The sequence below is a fragment of the Zingiber officinale genome, chromosome 9A (genome assembly GCF_018446385.1).
Source record: "Zingiber officinale cultivar Zhangliang chromosome 9A, Zo_v1.1, whole genome shotgun sequence".
In the NCBI taxonomy this organism is placed as follows: domain Eukaryota; kingdom Viridiplantae; phylum Streptophyta; class Magnoliopsida; order Zingiberales; family Zingiberaceae; genus Zingiber; species Zingiber officinale.
In genome coordinates this window covers 126423288-126430759 of record NC_056002.1, presented here as the reverse complement: position 1 = coordinate 126430759, position 7472 = coordinate 126423288, and positions in this window count along the sequence as shown.

The window sequence follows — 7472 nt, the reverse complement described above, 5'->3', positions numbered from 1 at the left end:
TCATTTTTCTCCAAGCTAGACAACTTGATAACTTCTTCCCATAACTTCTCAAATTCATCAGGGGTTGAGGAGTTCACAATGACACCCTTTATGGTGTGATAGTAGTTGCAAAAAACCAAAGGGGGGTAATTTATCTAGAAATTTATTGAGTATGTGCCACAAACAATATCGATGAATTGTTTGAGGAAAAACTTGGGTAATGGCCTTCGTCAACGTTGGATCCTGATCAGTGATGATCACGGTTGGTGGACCTTTAAGCATCGCTTCTATGAACTTCTAAAGCAATCAAATAAAAGACTTAGTTTTCTCATCACTTAGAAAGGCACAGTCAAATACAATGCTCTGATGATGATGATTAACTCCTACGAAGGGTACAAAAATCAACCCATATTTGTTGGTGTTATATGTGGTATCAAATACAACTACATCACCAAAGACGTTGTATGCCCTCCTTGATACCTGATCCGTCCAAAAACACTTAGTGAATCTTTCAGTTGAATCTGTCTCATAATCATAAAAAAGAATGAATTCTTCTCTTTCTCAGTTGCAAATAACTTGATCAATGTTTCAACATCAATACCCTTTTGTTTATCCCTTAGCTCTTTCTCAAAGTTTCTAATATTCCTTTCTGTGCAGCCCAGATGCTCAGGCCCGCTAGAATCTATCTCTAATATTCAAATTTATTGACAAGTTAGCACATTAGCCTATGAAAACTACTACGTTAATGCTTTCTTGGCTTCAGAAACATGACGATGTGAGCATAGCAAATGCACCTTTGAAGGAGTGGAGAGTGGATGATTATGACTTTCCATGAATTTTGTGACAATCCAATTTGGCCCGATCTATTCTTTAACAAGTGAAAGTTTTGACCTACATCCAGTCCTTACTTCGCCACGTGCTCTTTCCCTTATACTGTCAACTTGTGCTTCTTTTTTTCGTTTATAATCTGTATGCCCTTCTTTAAAGCATACAAATTGTTTCCATTCAACTTCATTTGTCCTCTTATTTTTCTTGCTGTTGCCTAATCTTGCACTAAATCCGACTTTACGTGCATATTGGTTATAGAACGAAAGCGCCTCCTCCAATGATGCAAATTCCATCCTAATTCGTGGTTTTTGATCTTCAAAAACTTGGAGAATGTATAACTGATTAGCATCATAGGTGTCTTCCATTGCTAGAGAACGACATATTTAGCTCGAAATGAATTTAAAAATTTCAATCGTACATGATGATTAATTAGGAGAAAATATAATATAGAGGAAATATTTAAATACTCGTAGATGTAACTACGCTATTCTAGAAGGCGATTCAAAGCCATATAAACCCTAAAAGTCTAAACCCTAATTCCTAAGTGAAGAGTCAAAATAAAATAACTTACGATAGGGACGAAGATTTGAAGGCGAAAACCAGGCGTCGCAGTGAGGTTGATAGACGAAGCGACGATGGCCACTCCTAAACTTAGTATGGGTTAGTAGTGGTTATGGTCGTGGAAGCATGGACAAAAGGATAATTAGACTATCACTTTTACGTTTTAGTAATTGCAGGGGAAGTAATATATACACGGTGTAGCAGCAACTGCTGAATAACTACTACAACATGCAGCAGTAGATGCTACAAGGACAGTTAGAAGCAACAAACGACTAGCTGCTATAACATGTAGCAGTTACTATTGATAAGATGCTACACGTTGTAATTCAGCTTTTATTTATCCCCTGTAGCAGCTACTGTCGATAAGCTGTTACACGTTGTAGCAGTTACTGTTAATTAGCTATTACAACGTGTAGCATTTACTCTATAGTAGCTACTTTATGTTGTAGCTGCTACAACGTATAACAGCTACTGCTGATTAGCTGCTACAACGTTGTAGTAACTATTGCCGATTTAAAAAGTTAAAATGATGTTTTATCAAGTTGATATACATAACAATAATATTGTTATGGGTCATATGTACTAGAAAATTTAGCTATTATAAAAATGACTTACCCAGCGACAGCTAGATGTTGTAGCAGCTACATGGACAGTTAGCTGCTACAACATACTCTAGCCTGCTTAACAATACATTTACAGGTGATTTATAATATATTAATCTAGCTTTTATTTGTCCCTTATAGTAGCTAATGTCGATTGACTATAACATGTTGTAGCAGCTACTACCGATTAACTGCCACAACATATAGCAGTTACTCGATATTAGCTGCTATACCCTATAGTAGCTTGATAAGATATTTACAATAATTTTACAAAATATTTACACCACCTAGGCAAAATTTATGGGATTTACAATAAATTTACAATCAGTTTTACAATAAATTTACACCAACAACTTGTCAGTAATCCAGTGTTTGCTAGTAAAAATCTTATGACCAACATGAAAACTATATTCTCTCATTCCAGCTTGTCCAAAATTTGTTGGTCTTCGGTACATTAAACTCTCGACGTATTACATAACAAAAAAATGCACAATCTAACATGAAAGATAGAGTTGATTTCACACTTTTAATAATCTAATTGCAACCATGAATACGGAGATGTATAAAAAATATGGATAAACATATACTTACGATTTTACTTGTGTTGGACCCAGGATTGTAGATACGTCAAAGTCTCTTGACATTAACTATTGTAGCCCTGGATACCACATATCGTAGTAAGATGGGTCCATATTTTTAAAAAAAATCACTTGCATTAGGATGAAGTTTGTAACCAATACACACATAAATTCAATACATAAAATTTTATTCAACATGGAAGGTACTTACAGAACTTTAAAACTAAGATGTGTAGAGTTATGAGGCTCCAAGGGAGTTATAATGCATATAGTGAGCTTCTTGGAGTCTATGATCAGTAGGTGTCAGTAACCGTCTGCATTATTTAATGGACAGAATATATATCTGATTGGTTTGCCATTGTTAGTGCTTGTTGATAGACCAAATGCCTCATAAGACACCATTGCAAACAAATCCTATGTATGCACACAAACATTGTTGGAGGAATATATATGGAGAATAAAAAACTTGATAGTAGGAGTTGGTGTTATACTTATAACAAAACTAACAGGACAAAATATAGATGACCAATAAGGTATGTCAGAAGTTTTGACTTCCTCTGCAATGATTGTAAAATATGCATTTATGCAATCGCCATCTCTACCCACAATCCAATCAAAAACACACAGGAAAGATGACATATCCAATGAAATCACTCTGTTGGACCATATTGCCTTTGTCGTAGCCCTACATAAAAAATTAAACATGTCCATAAATTATGTTTTTCAGCAATAGTGCCTATTGCTACTACAATTGGAGCAGTTACAAAAATTATATGTGTTATAGCAACTTCTAAATCAACCATGGTTGATTTTATTCAACAATATGAAATGTTTGTTTGACTATACAATAAGAAGATAATTCCAATGTAATTTATCCTTGTGTTTACAATAGAAGTATTAAGACAATTCATCATATATTTGCATTACAATAAGTGTATAACTCAACAAGCATTCGACTCACTTGAGCTGACTCAGTTTCAACAATGCCTCTACCACCACATCATCTTTATTTTTCTTAAAATATGACTTTGCTTGCTGAACAAATATATAGAGACAAGTTTTCTATGTGAGTAATTATATGTGATATAGGAATAAAAGACAAAACATTAAACCAACCTAAACCGTACCTTAATGATTTTGGATTTTTGTTTGACGAGCGTGTACAAGAGTTTAGTTGATGAAGAGTTTAGTTAAACCACCAAATGAAGTGTACCTTGGTTGGTCTGAAAAATTTTCAAAAAATTTCTAAAAACTCCTAAAAATTTCCTTAAGGTTATTCGTTCATTAAACCTTATTATTTTATTATCATTTTGTTATAGTATTTTACACAATCTCTCTTTTTTTGATGTGAGTAAACTCAAGTTAAGTTAGGGTATACCATAAAAATAACAGTTATAATTTTTTGAAAAAAAAAATTACAAGTAAAAAAAAATTAAAAATATGTACTAACTACCCTCCCCCTAGACTTAATATTCACTACTCCCCCTTTTGATCACATTAAAAATGGGGTGCTCTTAAAATGACTTTGGAAAAGATAAATATAGAGTCTAAGGGGAAAAAAATGAAAGGTTAAGCTTCAAAAACTCTAGTTTTATTAACAAGTTTTAAAAAAAACTTTAAATGTTAAAAAGATTTAACAAAGGTAAAAATTTGAATTTTAGGAAAAAAATTTACACAAAAAAACTTGCATTTTGATAACTAATTCATAGAAAATTTTCTAACATAAATTTTGATAAGCAATTAAAGCATTAGTTAAATGTTTTACAGTAAGTCAATTAAACATTCAATTCAGTAATTGGCTTCCGACTGTGGCAAGACGCTAGGCCTTCTTGGTTATTAGAGCATCAACCACTTCTAGACAAAAACTCTTAAAGAATTTAAATATTTAATTTTTTTCTGAAAGCCCTAGATCTAACTTAAAACAGGTCATGCATCAAAAGATAATTTTAATTTAAGTATGATTTTGGAACCCAAAACAGATTCCTTTCTACCGGATTTATCAAAAACTTTCTAGGAACTTACTTCTGTGATATTCTTCTAATTTGGCCCTTATGATATTTAAGATAGCAATTTAGGTTTCTATAATTTTTTCAGGTATTTTATCTATCATATGAAAAGTTTCTTGATTTTTCAATTTTTTAGTTTCATCTTTTAATTTATCATACATTTCTAGGGAGCATGTTTTAGCTAGGATTGATCTTAATTCCAAAACTTCCTTTTTCAAATTAATATTTTTTTTATTTTTAGTTTACATATGGATCTGGTCATGGATTTAATACCTGAATATAACTGGTTAGGGGTAGTAAACATACCTCACTTATCAGATTTGTTCTAAAGTTTGTTTCTTCCTCCTAGTTGCTACTTTCTTCTGAGAAGCCTCCCCCTTCATCTATGTTCTCCTCCTGGTGCTTGCCATCAGTGCAAGTCCAACGTACTCCTCCAGATCTAACTCTGATGATGACTCGCCCCATGTCGCTTTCAGGATTTTGTGCTTTGTTGTGTTTGGTCCCTTCTTGTTTTCCTTCTTCAGTTTTGGGCAGTCATCCTTAATGTGCCCCTCTTTATTGCAGTTATAGCATCTTACATTCATTGCTCTTCTTTTCTTTGCCTGCACTTGATTAAACTTATTAGTTTTAAAAAATTTATTGAATTTCCTTACCATATATACTATTTCATCGTCGTCAAAGGAGTTGTCGGCGTCTGATTCATCCTTCTTGGCTTTTAGAGCAATGATATTTGATTTCCCTATTTCCTGAGAATCTATACAGCAAGACTCGTGAAGTTCAAAAATTAGAATAAGCTTTCAAAAGTACATACCTCGAGGTCCTTAGAGATGTAGTAAGCATCTACTAAGGCTGACCATTCTTGAGTTCTTAGAAAGGAGTTAAGTGCTTATCTTACAGAGTCATGATTTGTTACCTTTTCTCCGAGGTTGTTGAGCTGGGTGATCAGGTTTTTGATTCTTGCGTGGAGTTGGGCTACCTTTTCTCCCTTGCTCATCCAGAGGTTTGTCAGTTGGCTTCGGAGGATGTCCCGCTTAGCCGGTTTGGATTCTGAGGTACCTTCGTGAAGCTCCAGGAATTTCTCCCAGAAATCTTTGGCGGAGTCATAGCTTCCGATTTGGCTTACCTCCTGGGGTGGAAGAACGCTGAGTAGATGGAACTCTGTTTTTCCATTAGTCACAAAGTCGGCTTGCTCCTTCTTCATCCTTGTGTATTCTTCTTTCTTGGCTCCGTGCTGATCTGTGGTGCTACAAAATCGTATTTTATATTTAAGAGAATTTCGAAGTCGGTTTTGAAGAATATCTCCATACGCTTCTTCCAAGTTGCGAAGTCTCCCTCAAATTTCGGCGGGTAGATGTTGGATCCAACCATTTCTTTTACTTTGGATGACAGTTAGTCCTTCTAAAGCGGGCTTGGCTCTAATACCAATTGTTAGGACCGGTGTGGCCGGCGAGAGAGGGTGAATTTCCTGCATAATAATAACAAAAAAACCTTTCTTGATCTTTTTAAATAATAACACACTTGTATAAAAAGAATTAATAAAATAAAAAGAAAGAGACTACCGATTTTTTACTTGGTTATAATCAGGAAGGTTGTTAATCCAAGACTCTGAAGTACTACTCAAATTCTCCTTTCGTCGTAGGTGGAGAAGCCTCTTACAAGCGTTGGAAGCACACAAAGTAGTAGAACACTTAAAGAAACTCGTATACAAGTGATTCTTAACCATTGGGACCAGGGTTGTATTTATAGCTTTGGTTGGGGGGCTTGGAAGGGTTTTAGGCACCTGGGAGAGGGGATAAACTTTTATCCCCGTCACAACGGAACACACCACGTCGCGTTCCAGATAATTTTCTGCTCCAGGCACCCGGAAGGGTTCCAGGCGCCCCAGACCAGCTCGGGGCGCCCCGGACTCAAAAATCAGTTTTTGTTGATTTTTTGGTCCTAGTCTTTCGCTCCATTTCCGCTCGCCTTGGTTTGGATCTTCCGTTCCCGCAATGCTCGTTTGGGTGATCTCGGTCATCCGGAATAGTACTCAACCGAACCCAACTTTCGGCTTGCTCGAGCACTCTTCCACTCTGACTTCTCATCCCTCTGAAAAGTCGCGCGCCTCCTCGTCCGCTCACGTACTCTTCCGTAGCACCTCGTCCCTCAGATGCACCGAACCCGTCGACTTTTTTCTGTGCCGTCCTTCTCGCTAGCTGTTTCTTTCACTCGACTTCCTGTGCTCCTAAGTTCCTGCATACTTAGACACAGGGATTAAATATCAACAGGACCTAATCTAACTTGGTTGATCATATCAAAATCAACTTGGGGTACTTACATATCTATGGTATCCCTTCATGTTTTGGATACCTTCTCCAAAAGACATGTCCTACAGAGAATATGATTCAAACTCTATAAAACTCCATTCTGATCAAACATTCTACACCTACGTAACAGAATCCTTTCTTTGTTTACTTGCTTTCAAACTACTATTTGGATATTGTGATATTGCAGAAACAATATATAAACATTCAGTAATCAAGTTTTCACAAATTCAAAGTATTTGAAGTTGTTGTCAAGCGTGCACTTTAGAAATAATATTATTAAAAGAATTCATTGTATCATAGAAAAGCATTTGCTTAGTCCGAATGTATCATCATGGTGGAAGCAAATAGTTTTTTTAAAGAAAGCAAGTATACACGCTTTGGATTCGTTCTTTGATATATTGAAGAATTTACGAGGTTCCTCGACAACAGCAAGATACAACAAGAATTCCTTGACAGAAGCAGAATTAAAGGAGTCATCTCGCCAACAACTTGTCTAAAGTCAGTTCCCATTATTCTATAAATCAGAGTTAGCCGTCTATTTCTATATAGATCTCAAGAATGTCTATTTCTATGGAGGCATAGAACCTTTAGGTTATGCCGTCTCAAAAAGGA